The 17,179-nt window shown below is 31.9% G+C and overlaps 1 protein-coding gene across 1 annotated transcript in view; it reads right to left on the reverse strand.

The window, feature by feature from the left end:
• The window catches only part of LOC142324143 (uncharacterized), a 616,229-nt gene extending 599,647 nt beyond the window's left edge, over positions 1–16,582 (reverse strand). Inside the window, exon 1 of the mRNA XM_075364836.1 lies at positions 16,299–16,582. The gene's annotated coding sequence lies outside the window, so the exon portion shown is untranslated. The remainder of the gene's footprint in view (positions 1–16,298) is intronic.
• Between the last annotated feature and the right edge of the window lie 597 nt (positions 16,583–17,179).

Consider the following 17,179-nt stretch of genomic DNA (forward strand, 5'->3'; position numbering starts at 1 on the left):
CTATGATAAATATGTAAATTTTATATCAACTTTTTAACTGTAAACGTATTTGAGAAAACAGTTCAATATAAATTACTTCAAAGGCTATTTTTAAAAATAATATGCATAAGCATACTTTTAAAAAGAAAATAAATTTAAATTTAAACTTTACAGAAAATTTCAACAAATATGAAATAAAAAATAACAAAACAAATATTATTATAAATATGATTTTTGTCATTATTATTTTTGATTAATTTTGCTTAAAAAGATCTATATGATAATGTTTTAAAACATTTAAAATTGGCAAGATTTATTTTATTCGGTGAAGAATAAAAATAATGTTCAATTTATTGCAAAATTTATGATGCTTCAATGCAGTTTATAAACTTAAGCGTTCATAGGAATGTATGTCGGTTAATATGTTTGTAAGAAAAGGAGAAAAGGAGACCATAAAATGAGTGTGCGCGCGCGTGCGTACGTAATGCGTTTTTTTTTATATAAGAAATAACCGTTTTTATTTGAAATGTAATAGACGTTCGAGGTTGCTCCTGGCGGACAGTTGTCCTTTGGGAAATCACTCTCTATACTAGTATGGTATACGTCATGTCATACACCCGGATGAACCGCAAAAGAATAAAGAAAACGAAAAAAAACAACAGTGCAAAACTGGTTCGCTCAAAACTACCTCACATTGACACTCAATTGCGCTTCAAAAGAAATGAAAACGTTTTTTGAGATGGTGTTGATTCTAGGACTCTTGCTGTGTGAAAAAAAATGATGGAAAAGACAAAAAGAAAGAAAAGAAATCGAGGTACAGAAATGAAGAAAATACAAAAATACTTTAGAAAATAAAATAAATAAGAAACATCGAAAGAAAAGAAAAAGGTGAAATAAAACGAGAGAAAACGAGATGAAGTAAGGAATGAGTGATAAAATAAATAAAATGAAAGGATGAGAGTGTGTGTGTGTGTGTGTGTGCGCGCGCGCTATGCAATGTATGGATAAGCGCGCGATCACTTGTTGGATAGAGGAAATAACCAATTCTCGGAATTAATTTTCCAACCAAGTTACATTTGTACAATCCGCACATTTACATAGTACGAAAAAGAAATAGCTGGTGGCCAACTGCATTTAACTGATTGCATTGCACAGACCGACTGATATTTGTACTGAACAAAGCAGCTTCCATCTCACTTAATCACTCACTCTCTTATACTCATAAAGCTAAGTTACTTACATGTATTATCGGGTGAGGCACGGACTAAAGGATAATCCTACGTTTTTCTTCTAATTTCCCTTTAAGCTACTCTATTGAATATCCTCATATTAGTGTTGTTGACTATCATGCGGTCTGCGATTGTATTTCAAAGGGATAACCCAATAAACTACTAAATTCATTGAATATTATTCATTTAATTTATTTCTGATGCCGAGAGGGTATCTCGACTAATGCTGTATCTTAGATAGATAAATATTTAAAAATTAAAGGGAAAAAAGGTTAAATTTCATATTTTAAAGTGTAAAGTTACATTTCTCATTGTTAAAGACAATGAAAAATTACTACGTTTCTCAGTGTCAAAATCCTTTCAAATTCAACAGTAAAATCTATAACAACTGCCATTCAATCTGCCACAAATTTACTTTGGAGTTACCATTAAACAGTAATATTTCATTCCTTATTTAATGTAATGGGGGGAGAAACTGCAGGAAGATTGATTTTTATCAAGTTCCGTGGATATATTTAAGAAAAACGTTTACAATTTTTTTTTTTGGGATGATAATTCATCATATAAGCTGGACGCTTGTGCATGGGAATATAAAATGGAAATTTTATAGCGTATGAAAAATGGGATGCCTGACCGGGATTCGTACCCGGGACTTCCGGATGAAAGGCTGAGACGCTACTACTCGCCACGAAGATCGATAAATTAGTAAAGTAACAATTATACGAGGATGAGCTGAAAAAAATGCACATATTCGGATACCTAAAGAACAAATAAAGATAAAGAGGTATGGACCCTAACTCCACTATAACATAACCTCTCCCTTCCAGTAGAAAAACATGGCAAAAAGTTTTTGTTTGATTTAGTTATTCTCAGTCAATAAACTTTGAAATTACAGTAACAGAATTTTTAACCATATTAATCCTACGGAAATTAATTGTTACTTACAAAATATTTACAGGCAAGAGAACCGTTGACCGAAACATAATTAACAATTAAATGTAATAAGATTTCATTAAAAAATGCGAACCTACAGTAGCTTTAAAAATTAAGAATAATGAATTGGTTAAAAAACCAACAAAGGAAGCATTGCTGCTCATTTTACTATCAACGCTCTTATCGAAAGACCTCCTTCGGTGTGTACTTTAAACATAACTAAAGGACAACCCCATAATAACAATTCGAATCGTTATACTTATTTACTTTTTAATCCTACCGACAAATACATAATTATGACAAAATATAATTATTTTTTTTAAATAAAAAAATGAATTTTTACCATATAAAAAATTCCAAGCATTTGGATATTACGTACCCAGTAATATCCAGATGAAAAGTCCATACAGTAACATATTTCGACGGAAATATGGAGACATATACGTAGGTATGGAGACAAAGATATTTACCGCTGTGATATGATTAATACGCTATTTTGTCTGCTAATGAGAGTTATTTGCAACATTGTGGCACACGGAAAAGAAAGTACTGAGCATGAAATATCACATAAATCATCCCTCTCAACGGAATATTTTTAATTCAGCCTTTGGTCAAAAGGATTCCTCTGAATTTTTTTTTTGGAAGAGAAACAAAACTGAAACCTTGAAAACCAATTACCAAGACATGTGTTTGTTGTACGCTGCATAAGTAATTACAGATATTCTTAAATAAATGGGATTTTATCATCTTCTACTTGTGCTATATATTACCGATTTTTAATTTCTCTCCTAACTTAGAAAAAGGGACATCAAGGGATTTATTTTATTATACTACGTTGGCTGCTACAACCGTACAGAAAGTAGGTACAGCTCACATGGAATGAAGTCATTCCCAAGTATGGCACATCCATTCCAAAGAATAACAAATATCCCTTGGCAAGCTTATTAGGAGAGTGAGGAAATTTCCGTTACCTTCTTCATTAAGCCAGATAAAGTTTCATTAGTAACTGTTCGACGTCAACAGGACGCTCTTGTTCAACAACGTGACGGTAGGTTTTACAGCGAGGGTAGGCTGTATGTGTTCATAGGTGATGAATGAAGACAACACCTAGTTGATTACTGAAGGATTGTTTAACTGTACACCGTCTTGGCGGTTTAAAATAATCTTGTAACATAACACTCGTAACTTATAACTTAACTTTAAAGATAGCAAACATAAGTTAAATAAAACTTAAAATAATGTTCATCCCAACAAGAATTGAGAGAGTCCATCCGGACACGACCGCCTAGGGTCAGATATAAGTGTAGACTGGTTTAGAAGACGCTACGTACAGTGCTCGAGGAAGCAGCTTGTGACGTAGAGTGGCGTGATGATTTGGTGATCATAGTTTGCTGTGGGCACCTTAGCCACTGCTAGGTTTCAGTACCCGACGGAAACAGGGGGTGAAAACAGTAACTATTATATATTAGTTACTATAACATTAGTATACTCTGGATGTATCATGTGACATGGAAAAAGTTTTAAAAATCGATATTTTTTACTTTTTTCTGCTCTTCCAGCTCCAAAATCACCTCCCAAGAAAACATTTTTGATTTTCAATGCATGCAATGTATGCTATGATAAATGGAAGAATCTAAAACAAATTCCACTGAAAAATCTACAGCCAATAAAAAGTTACCTAAGATTTCTTTTTTGGGTGTAGGGGTTAATTATGATGAAATGAAATATTATTGTAATTAAAAATTGAAATAAACCAAAAAAGGTTTTAAAAAGTTCCAAAAATCGATATTTTTAAACTTTGATCGTCTCTCCTATCCCCCAATATTGTCCCCAAAGTATTTCTTTTTTTGGGGTCATTTGCACTACTACTGTGCCTAGAAAGACAAAAAATTCAGTTAAAATACGTGCAATAAATAAAAAAACTGCGTTTTTCGATTTTGATGGGAGGGAAAGGATCTGGGGGAAAAGTCTTTTTAAAAATTTCAAGATAAACATGTACGCATGTACTGAGCTTAATATAAAGCGGAATTATGCTTTCAAAGATTTGAGAAAATGACCCCAAAAGACTAAATGGGAAACCCCATTCTTTACAGCTATGTTGCAAGAAGGAAAGTATGGTAAACAATTACAAAATTGGGTATGGTTATTTTTGCATTTCTCATCGTTTCATGACCCAGAGACCCAAAAAAAAATAAAAAAATGGGGAGGAATATTTGTGTACGTATGTACATCTGTTAGCGTATTTGAAGATTAATAACTTTTGACTGAATAAAACTATATATACTTTCCAGAATATGTTGTTTCATATCAATATGGTAAGCCCACTAAAATGCAGAAGATATTCAGCTAGTGACCACCTTCACGTCGTTCATCACAGGGATTGACTGTATATCGAAAATCATTACTTTCATAGAAATCAACTTTACTTATACTTCAAATGCTTTACACGCGTAAAGACATAATAAAAGCTTTGACAAAAAGTGTAAAAGAACAAATTACTGTTCCTCTCTTTGTGGGAAAAATTACAATATCTTTGGTATGCACACTGACACCACTTCAGAATGGAATTTATTATTTCGCTACAGATAATGATAAGGTGGAGAGAGCATTACATAAATATCAAGAGTAGAGCACCCAAATTTAACAACATACAAAAACCTTTTTATCATTGTGAAAAAGTATGTAATTAAATGTTAACAACGCCTGTTGTGTTTATTAATTTTTAATTCAAACAATAGCAATATTTTCTATTGCACCCTAATATTTACCTACACTACAGTTAACCTATCATAGAAAAAATGTAATAAATAACTATTGAAATGATTTTGGAACAAATATAATTTAGAAAATATAGGATGGAAATCAAGTGTACTTAAAAAATTCAAAGTTAACCAAAATCTCAACGGTGTCAGTGAGAGTATAAATGTCAATCGACTATTTCAACAACAATTTTTTATGATTAATAGTAAAATGTTGGTTTACAACTTGGAAAGTCATTGATAAAGATGAAAACATCCCCTTAGTGTTTGAGAAGAATATACTGAAACAGAATGAACCAGTTAAGGTGTAGAAGGTAGATTCGTAAAAATCACCTGATAATCATGTAAATATGCTGAAAGACTAAATAAATAAAGAACTGATGACATCGACTGTATAAGAGGATATTTATGTACAGCCTAATAGAAAGAAAAGAAAAAAGGGTAGAGCCAAAAATGATTGATGGAAAAAGTTTAGAATGAATCAATTGTGTTGGAACGTTCAAGTTAAAGAAAAATAGGCATTGAGCAAAGTAGAGAATGCTAAGTTGGAAATTAAGACATACAATGGACTTAAATACCACAAAAGAATAAACGTTTTTAACAAGAAGGTTAAACTAGTAACTTTTACTTTCTTGGCATCACAGCTCTAGAGGTATGCTGCTAAAAGGAAGTATGGTAAGCAGTTAAAAGATGGGAATTGGGTATTTTTGCATTTCTCGACGTCTCATGAACGAGGGACCCCAAAAAATAAAAAAAGAGTGGGAGGTATTTGTTCGTAAGTAGATAAATACGTACGAACGTAACCCACCGGTTGGTCTAGCGGTGAACGTGTCTTCCCAAATCAGCTGATTTGGAAGTCGAGAATTCCAGCGTTCAAGTACTAGTAGTTATTTTTACACGGATATGAGTAATATATCGTCCACACGGGTGTTCTTTGGTGGTTGGGTTTCAATTAACCACACATCTCGGGAATGGTCGAACTGAGACTGTACAAGACTACACTTTACTTACACTCATACATATCATCCTCATTCATCCTCTGAAGTATTACCTAAACGTAATTACCGAAGGTTAAACAGGAAAAAAGAAAGAAAAGAAATACTACGAATGTACGTGAGTTGGCGTGTTTGTAACTTAATAACTTTTGAATGAACCGATTTTAATAAAATTTGGTGCAAAGACTCGAGCATATTGTGCAATTTGTTGGTAAAAGTTTGGGGTCAATTTTCTTAAAATTTTGCAAACATAGCTCTACTTTATATTAAGCTCAGTTCATACGTACATGCTGTTTTAGCATTTTAAAAATGATTTTGAAATCAAATTCTCCCCTTCCCAAAAAATTGGAAAAAACCATTGTCATTGTCAAAGCCAAGTCATTGTCTTTTTATTTAGTGCATATTTTTTTATCAAATGTTTTGTCTTCTTAGGCATAGTAGTAGTGCAAACGACCCAAAAAAATATATATTTTTTTTTGGGGGGGCAATGTTGAAAATAGGGGAGCCGATCAAAGTTTAAAAATATGATTTTTGGAATTTTTGAAAACTTTTTTTGGTTTATTTAAACATTTAATAATAATAATAATAATATTACAATAAAATTTCATCAAACTTCACGCCCACCCCAAAAAAAAATTTTAGATAACTTTTTATTGGCTGTATATTTTTCAGTGGAATTTTTTTTTAGTTTCTTCTATTAACCGTAGTAAACGTAGAAAAATCAAAAATTTTCTTGGGAGGTGATTTTGGGGATGGAAGAACAGAAAAAATATAGAAATATCGATTTTTTGAATTTTTAAAATTTCTTTCATGTATAAATATTTTTTAACCATGAGAGTAAATAATCAATCCCAAGAAAGTGTAACAATTTTGATGTCAGCTTTCTTCTAGTTGCGTTAAATATACTGAAAAGATTTTTCAAAAACAAATTCAACTGTTGATGACAAAATCTATTGTCATTTTACATTATAATTTATATTTAGATATTATACAATGTAGGAGCTTTCACAAACATATTTTATTTAGCAAAGAAATACTTCTTTAATATATTCATTAAATAAATAGTTTTTCATATTTAATATCGGTTTTAAATTAAAAATTTATTAAGAAAACTGTAATTAAATGTAAAAACAAAAGTATTTTGCAAGTTAAATTGTTGAACAATGTTTTTTTTTCAGAATTCATTGGTTTCAGAAAATTTTCAGTCTGAATATAAGTAGTATAAAAACTTCCATAGAGTTTAGAAACAAAAATAAAATGTAAACAATAAAAAGTTGAAAACTATCTATTTATTTGATAAGTTACTGAATAATTTTATTTACATTAAATTTTCTATATAAGTGTGTGTGTGTGTGTGTGTGTGTGTGTGTGTGTGTGTGTGTGTGTGTGTGGTGGGTGTTTGTGTGCGCGCGTGTGTTGTCACTAAAACAAAAATAATTTTTCACAAGAAATATAATAATAATATTAGATGTAAGCTATTAAATAGTATATACTCGTATATGCCAATAATTATAATGTAAAAAGTTTTTATTTAACTGCAGATTATCTATTACTCAGTTAATTCTTTTCCTTTTATAAATAGTAGTAATTAACAAACTTTATGCAAATAAATTTTATGCAAATATGTTTTTAGCTAAAAGCAAACTGCAATATACAATTACATAATTCATATTTGCATAGGGTTTCTCGTTTATAAATCTCAACCTATTTCCATAAATCTAGAAAAAAAATAATAAACGAAAAGATACAAAAATTTCCTTTTTCATTTCTATCAAAATCTACAATTTAGGTTATATTTTATTAGATAGAATACTGGGTGTACATTTTAACTGGGCCATTTAAATCTCTGAAACTGTAAGAGTTACAAAAAAAGGTTTAAATGAGGAACTTGACTTATTTTCCCTAATCATTAAAAATACGGTTTTGCTACATTTCAGTCACTTTCATTTTTCCAACACGGCTGCCAATTTTATTTGTTAAAGATAAGTCTCTAATGTTTTACCATTTTTTGATAGATTACCATAACTTTAAGACTTTTTTTATTCTTGGGTATTTTCCATAAATGAAGCAACCGTTGATACCATAGCCTCTCAAAAGTAAAAACCAATATGGTGGCGAACTTAATTTTTTCTACTCATATTTCTAATGTAATTTTCTAATAGGAAATATCATTTAAATTTTTTTTTAAACTTCAGTATTTTTCTCGAAATGCAATTATTCAAAAATTACACCTGATTAGTAGTTGGACCTATACGTTTATACTTTGAACATAGGACTACAACGCTGAGAATTTACTGTTTTGTTATTTTAGTGGGACAGTTTATTTGTCAAGTTTTTTTTTGTATGTAACCTTTTTAAAACTAAATTTTTTTCGATTCAGAGTTTCATACCTCTTAAATTTAAATTTATTCAATTACGTATATATTCTATATATATATATATATTGTTACAACATATATGCCTAATTTAATATCGGCGGCCGAACACGAGATGAGAACTGGCTCACAGTATACGGACGCACTGATATAGCATCACTACCGCCGCGCAGATGACCGCGCAGTTCTCCCACCATAGCGGCGCTGCAGCCCCCCTACTCACGGGCTCCAATAAAAGAGCGTGCACCACTAGAGTGAAGGCAAGCAGAGATTCCATCCTTGGCTCTTGTGGTGAAAGGTTGTGTTCTATTGTGCTCTTGTTCAGCGAGTTGTGTGCAGTCCAGACCAGTCTTCAACAGTTCTTCTACCTGCGTCGCCAGACAATGTAAGGAGGTACCGGTAGCACACCCGCCGGGCGGCCAGCTACCTGGATTCCAGGCCATTCAGTTAAGATTAGGATAATCCTTTCTTTTTATTCTTTTGTTATAATACGTAAAGTGAACTTTTACTAGTCATTTGTATTACATATTTTAATATCATATTATAGGACTATTGTTATAACATTTAAAATAATTTTATTTTAAATTGTTCGACAGGAAACATTAACTTTTAATACAATCTGTCATAAAAAGTAAACCTTTAAAAACACGCCCGATAGAATCATCCAGCACAAGGGACACTGTCCAGGCTCTGCAATCCGAAGGGAGAATTTGCAAACTCCCGCCAACTTTGCATTCCATTCCATTCCAGTGAAGGCAATTCATCGTCGACCACCACCTGGAGAAGACCAAGAAGAAGAAGATGGAAGAAGACAGAAAAAGTTCCCTGGCCGGCTCAACGTGGGACCTCTCGGCGGATGCCAAAATCCCCGCCGGAGCAGCAGGCCTGGCCGGCTCACCGAGCTTCAATCGCCCTGGCCGGCGTGGGATCGGTCGGGGAGAATCGCCTCGACCTTGCCTGCGAAGGACCACCTACGCCAATCCGACACTGCGGAGTTCTAAAGGCCACTACTGCCACGCTGTAGTGGGGACCCAACTGCCGCTGAGGGAAAGCCCAGTCGGACTTCAATGGACGAGCCGGACCCAACAGCTCTTCTCAGAGCTAACGCCAAAAAACGGCCCTTTTCAGGGCCACCACAAGTTTATGAATTACGTGCCGTCGAAGCCATTTGGCGACAATATACATAAAGCCACATGTCGTGAGTGATTCAAAATCAACGCCCAGCAAAAACTACTGAAGATAATCTGAAAAAATTTTGTTTACACTCCTTCTTACGGTGTAAGTGCATATTAAGAAAGGCGTTTTTGAAATCCCGAATTTAAACGGTTAAAATGATGTAAAGATAGAATTTATTTTTTCTTAATTTCTCGGTAAAAAGTGAGATATCATCTTGAGTTTTGGTGTGTGTAATCTTCATGTTAATATAAAAAAACCAATTTCTAGATTTTTGAAATTCCGAGTTTAAAGGACTAAAGTGGGGTAACATTAAATTTTACTTCTTCTTTTTGTAATATCTCGGTAGCAAATGAAGATATCAACTTGATTTTTGATGAGTGTAATCTTCATATGAATATCTAGAAATAAATATTTAGACTTTTTGAAATTCTACCTTGAAGGGGCTGAAGAAAGGTAAAACATTTTCGAACAGAATTGCAAATTTTCCCAATTTCCGAAACCAGATATTCATTTTCGATTTGTACTTAAAAATACACTTCATATAAATATCTAAAAATAGTATTCGGGGTTTTTGAATTTTATTATTTTAGGAAATAAAAAATAAAAATTATTTTTTTTTTATTTTTGCCGTTTAATCTACCGCTATTGAATCAATTTTAATGATATTTGGTAAGATTGTGATGGTAATTTGTGTTTGTAACTCTGATTACATATTTCGGAAGCGAAGCCGCGACGGAAAATCTAAAAACTAATTAATGGGTCCTGTACTGACCAAACTGTTGCGTCGAAGAAATTAAAGTACATTGATAGTTTTTATAAATTGTAGAGGCTTTAATTTTTATTTATCATTATTATTCTCACAAGCTTGAGTTTAATGAACACAGGGCAGAGTCTTCTGGTTAGAAGCGAAACCTCACCGGCTGATCGCGACGGGAAACGCAAGTAACCATATTACGTGAGCGAAGCCACGACTGGGATGCTAGTTACATATAAATCTCTTTGCAAAAGCTTATAAATAATTAAAAACGAGTAATAATTTATGAAAATAAATGAAATGAATTTTTATTTTTTTAATGTATTTAAATAAAAAATATGTTGACAAATAATCTTTTTTTATACATTTATAATTTTAGAAAACATAAAAAATTACTACTATCCACGAAAAACTGACACGGAAAGAGATTTGTTTAAATTCCATTTATTTGAAAGTGTTTATTTTACTTATGGAGTATTACAATGGTGAATTCTTTCTTTTATTCACATGCAATTAAATAGCAGAATGCAATCAAATATTTATCCGCGTTAAAATTGTTTATCAGTAGTTAATGAGCGTCTTTTTTCAAGTCATTTAATACTCAGCGTATCAAATAACTCTTCTCGATCTTCGTTTCAAATAATTGCCGATAACAACCGTATGCTAAACAGCGACCAAAGCTAAATCCTCAGCATAGCTCGTTTTAATAATAATAATCTATGTTTGGCATCAATCCGCCAACAGCTTCAGAGAGTTTTTCTCCTCAACGGTAGTACTTAAAGAAAAATATCTAAGAATAAAAAAGACTTAAAATTATGTTTTTTATCAAAAAATGACAAAAACAATTAATGGTTTGTATTTAAAAAATTAATTGGCCGTATTGGATGAATGGAAGTGGTTTGAAACTGCAAATAAAATATTTTTAATTCTCAGGTGAAAATAAGTGAAATTCACCACTTAAATATTTTTGTAGCTCATATAGTTTCAGAGAGATCGGAATGGTAGCATACTTAAAATGAACAATATAGCTTCACCAACTGTAACATGACTACAGTAATCACCAAAAAGAAAAAGCCTTTCTTTAAAAAAGTTATACATTATGAACCACTTGATGGAAAAGATTCTATATTTCACAATATTAAACCTTGTTATTTTCTACGTTGTGTAAGTTTTGTTTTATTTAAATAATACATTACGTTGCACTGAATTACGTCGATTTAGAGAACGGTAAGTAAAAAATTATATAATTTCTGTTAAGAACGAGTGGGGAAAAAGGATTGTGAAAGGAAGAAACTTTTCATTTAAAACAGACGATAATCTCCGACAATTATGAAAAAAGTACAAAACCGCTTCAGCAAGAAATAGATTCATTAAACCGTAATTGTTCAATTCCTTTGCTTAAATATGAGGCGACTTATTCTTTCGTAATAAAATGCCATGATTGCCAGTAAAAGCTATCAAATTTTGAAAATATTCCTCAATATTACCCAAATAATGATTCTGAAACAAAGTAAGTCTAATGGTACAAAATTATTAGCAGATTTCGTAAGAATTTGAAAATCGCTACTGCGCCAGTCATGTTTATATACATATGTATGTGTGTAGAAAGAATCTTTCGTTCGCTCTACCGGACACAAATCTTTAACGATTTTGACGAAACCTGGGTGACGTTAAACCATATTGGGGATAGAGCCCTATTGATTTCCAAGCGAATGAATTTACAGAAACTGGAGTTACAGCTAAAAAAACGAGGTTTTTGGAACATTTTCAGCTTTCTGTCGTTCTACTAGGCTAAATTTTTAACCGATTTTAATGAAACTTGGTAGGAAGGTGTAAATCTAGTAGAAATAGAATCGTCTTGGTTTTTTAAGCGAATCCGTTTACAGGAACCAGAGTTAGTAGCAAAAAACTGAGTTTTTTTATACGTTTTCAAGGTTAATCAAATAGGAATTTTACCCTCCTGACGCACTTACTGTCACAGAGTTTTTTATTATTTTTAAAAATTAACAAGAATGGAAATGTTATTTTTCTTCGTTTTTTTGTTTTTTTTTTAAATATAATATTGTCATTTAAATGATTAAATAAACCAGAAAAGTATAGGTTTAAATCTAGTATATTAACATTTTTTGTTTTAACTTTCTACTAAAAAAAATGCCACAACTCAAATTAACTGTTTTTTTTTTCAAAATCTGAAAACTAAAACAGAAATAACGATATCAATCAATAAATAAAAATGTATGATAAAAATATGTGGATTGTGTGTATGTGTGCGTATTATGCTCGCGTTAAAAAAATAAATAATTTTATAGTTTACAGCTATATTAATTATTTCTTCATTTTTTATCCTATTGGCATCCGGTAAACTAAGGAAACAATTACGAAATTAAAACCGATCTTTATAGAGGAATAGTAGCGTCTTAGCCTTTCATACGGAAGGTCTCAGTTAGTCATGGTGTTTTTCATACATTATAAATGTCTACTCCATATTCCTACGCACTAGCTTCAAGTTTATATGATAATTAATCGTAAAAAAAAAGTTCAACAGCCAGAAAAAATAATTTTTGACAAAAATTTACGAAACAGCACAAATCGAAAAATTTGTTTAAAAACAAATTATTGAAGAAAATTTCAAGAATTAGATGAATTTTTGTCAAAATTAGAATTAAGTATAAAGAGAGAATACATCAGATGACGTAGATATCGCAGTAGGCATGTATTAAAAAAAAACTTCAGACTCGCTACGAACCTCTAAGCCGTATAATAAACGTACATTAAAGAATTATCGTGTTTAGCTTTATGTTTTTAAACCTGTAATAGTATGTAAATATAGTTGTGGTAATATGTAAATTCTAAGAGTAATCCATCAGCGCTTAGTTAGTGGCCCTTTTATCTAGAATGCACAGCTGCGCTCGTGGTTTTTAGTAAAAAGAAGTACAAAATGCTAACTAGTATGAAAAAGATAATACGACAGTTTAATAGTTGTATAAATAATACATTAAGCTTCAACAATTAACTTCAACGATTTTTTTTTTGTCAAACTTAATAGAAGTGGGTTATTATTTAAGAATAAGCGACTCTTTCTTTCAATAAAGACTGTACATTCATAAATAAAAACACATAACTAAATTCTTATAAGTAATTAAAAATTTAAAACAACTCATCACATTGGAATTACTAGAACATGTTTTTTTAGACAAAATACATCTTCCAATGTATGAAAATGCTAACATCGAGTTATATTAGAATCATGCTTTTGGTTCCAGTTTGATAAATCACCTCCTTGGTTATGTCTTTTATCTTTTCCTGATACACCAAGATCTTCATAAAAAAAAATTTTTATTGTTTATTTTACCTATATATGGAAACTTATGGGACAGTCTGTAGAAAAAAACACATTGGTCCGGAAAAGCTTCATTTACATGGTATTTCTCGCAAAAAAATTTTGCCTTAACGTCTGGTTCAATGGTAAAATGAAGTGCTTAAGTTCACATGCTAAAGTTCTTAGAACTGAAGTTAACCGGTAATGTTGATGGTTTTATCAGTAAATACTAGTAAATGGCGCGTGATGATAATAATAAAAAACGAAAATAGTTTTGAAAAATTGTGATTTCACAACTTCACTATTTAAAAATACGCGGTTCGAAAACTACAACTTACCACACGAAAAAATATGTCGGTTTGCAGGGTTTTAAATCACCTCCACAGGATCTTCTGTCCAGAAAATTAAAAATATCGAGTAGACGAAAATAGGCTCGAGTTCTTATTTACACCAAGTTTGCATCCACAGCGTTATTCAAAATAGTGTAAAATTGGGAAGTCCCATTAAGATAGTTCAGATCTATGAGGCAAAAATCGTGAGAAAAGGTATAATGAGGGATGAATTATTCAGAATAAATGCATATCGACATTCCGAGGTATTACTTAGCATTATCAAGAAACATATTGGCACCGCAATAAATAGTGAATGTTCGCGTTCATATAATTGCCTAAATACGGAAGATTTCGTTCAATCGACATCGTGACCCCGTAGGGGAAGACACTTACCATGTGACAGTTGCGGTCGCCATGCCACCCCTCAGTACCTAGCCCTTATGGGCTTTACCGGAGGTCATCTTCAAAACCTCGGCGAAAGGCATCAATCAGCCGGGTTCTTGCGTCGATGCCAACAATGTAAACATCTGACGTTAGTCTCAAACAAGACTGAGAAAATAAGAAAAGGGAACTGAAATCCACTACCTACCCGAAGGTAAAAGAAATGAGTTCAACACGCAGCACAATAAAACAAAACGAAAACAATGAAACTACAGAAAAGAAATAGTTGATCGCACTTAAAATTTCGTCGATCCGCAGATGATTAAGGATTTACGGTCTGAAGTAGGTCAAAACTGTCTCGAGTTGGTAACCGGAGACATCATTTTACCGGGCACCTCGATATTTCAACCACTATGCTAGTATACATAAAATTTTCGTCGCAATTTCTTAACTATACAATTCCGAAACGACTGCCGCACAGCAGGCCAGGCAAGGTCATTTACTTTTCGCCAGACACCGACGTCTCATCTCATCAGACTAACCAATAAGTACAAATTTTTGGGTCCACTCCGTTATATCCCAACCATTAGTAACTTGAATTTAATAGCTGTTATACGTTTTATAGTGTGTAATTAATCGATTAAATTGTTCGTTTTTAAAATCTTTTTTTTACTAAAATTTTCTTGTTATCTGTTACTGTTACAATATACTAGAGCAAAGACCATGTTTACAATGCATTCTAATTTCCTATTCCTTCTAGTCTGGTGATCGCATTAGTTACTGTACCGATCGATATTTTTAATTATGGCCAATTTCAAAAACACTTTTGAAGTTATGTTTTTTATGAGCAGAACTCAATTTAGCCAATACAAAAATATAATAGCATACACCGCACGAGATGGGGTCCGCATAAACAAAATATGGCGTTAGCATTTTCTGATAGAACAACTGCACGTTGGAGATTCTGTGTACGTCAGTGTAATTATTTTGAGGTTGGTGTTGACGAAATACGCGGCTTCATCAATCTCGAATCGCGTTCGACAAATTACTTTTGTTCAAATATCAGTTAGTCCGTTGAAATGTCATCAATACTATTTTGCTAACGCGAACTTGGCCTAAATCACATCACTGCGATCGATTGGAATAATTATCTTTCTGAGGTTTGGGGGTGGACAAAGAACAAGAAGACCCTTTAATAGGCCGGGTCAAAAAGTTGAAACTGATGAATCGATGTTTATGCGACGAGAGTACGATGTAGGTAGGTCTAATGCCTAAACATCAGTGGTTTTTTGGCGATACTTGCCGTAAAACAAAAAGAAACCGTTTTCTGGTAGTCGTTGAAGATAGAAAACACGCAACTTTTACGTTTATAATTAATTACAAATCTAACAGAACAAAGTGAGAAGAAATGTAATCAAATAGAAAGGATGTGGGCAAGTGCGAAAAAATTTTTCAGGAAACATCAAACATTCATTTCACCATCATTCGAAACCTAACTATGTGAATTTATGCGACATGCTAGACACCCATCTCCAATTAACCAACATGAAATTCTTCACGATAATACTACGTTTTCACTGCTCTAATCGTTAACTCACTACAGATAAGGTTTAATATTTTTATTTTCGTTGAAAACCCTACTATTGTATTATATTATCGAACAATTTAATATTTTCTATACACAGCAACATTTTATAAAAACGAGAAAATAATGGACTGGACCCAAATTTTGTTATTATTCTTTTCGACCACCAAAATTGTACTAAATAACGAAAAAAGATTATGTTTTCAAAATATATTTAAATTTGAAAAGTATCGTATTTAAGGTACGTAATAACAATTACCTTAACTTTAAATAGCATACATTCTGGTATTAAGAAATAAACGAAATGTTAATATTAAATACAGTAAATATTTACAGTACTTAAAAGAAACCGACGATTTTAGGGCATTGTAACCGATAGTCACAATAACCAGGTAGCTTAGTGGTAGTACTTTAATATGCCATCTACACGGGTATTGTAATACAGTAAAATAATAATCATTAAAATTAATAAGGTACTTACCTGGTCGACCTGAGATTGTTCAAGACTACACTTCACTTACACTCAGTCATACCTAACGGTGATTCCCAGAGACTTCACAGGAATAAAAAAATAGTGAACTCAATTAGAAAGCTGTAACAATATTTCACTATGAATTAACCCCGCAGATAAATAAAATTAACTAATAAAACCAATAACTATTATTCAATACAAGACTTCGCTGAAAAAAAAAATTAAGTCATACTTGGTAATGTTGCTATAAAGTCACTGCAACAAACACAAAAAAAACAGTCATACAAATAATTTTATAACCTCTATCGTGTTTGTTATTTAATAAACAAAGATATACAAATTTGCTTTAACATTAACGATTCCATAAAATAGAAACAATAAAATTAAATGTTTATACTTTTAACATAAATAAAAATCATATAAAACAATCGAAATAATCTATCGACATCAGATGTCGAACAAACAACATATTAAACGTACGTAACTAATCCACTACTGTTGACTAATAAAGGCTGTCGTTTTGTATATTCTCGCACAGCCTGTAGCTACTAGGTTAACTACGCGTCGTCGAGATGCATCAGGTGAATGCAGTATGACGTTTTACATGTAATCCAGGCAGCATCGCTACGGAAAGCAGTCAACTACAAATAATGTTTAAACTGTAAAATAAAATATGTACTGAAGAGACATGTTTTCTCTTTCATCATAAACAAGCTTATATTTAAGTTAAATTGGATTAATCTATAAAATAATTATTTGACCTACGTTATATTTAATCGTAATAGATATTTTAACAGATTTTTACCGAATTAAATCATAAAATGAATTTAATTCTACTAAACTGGCAAACATATCGGCTCTGTTTATGCATCTGGTAACAATTTACGTAA

Source organism: Lycorma delicatula, chromosome 4 (assembly GCF_047948215.1).
Source record: "Lycorma delicatula isolate Av1 chromosome 4, ASM4794821v1, whole genome shotgun sequence".
In the NCBI taxonomy this organism is placed as follows: domain Eukaryota; kingdom Metazoa; phylum Arthropoda; class Insecta; order Hemiptera; family Fulgoridae; genus Lycorma; species Lycorma delicatula.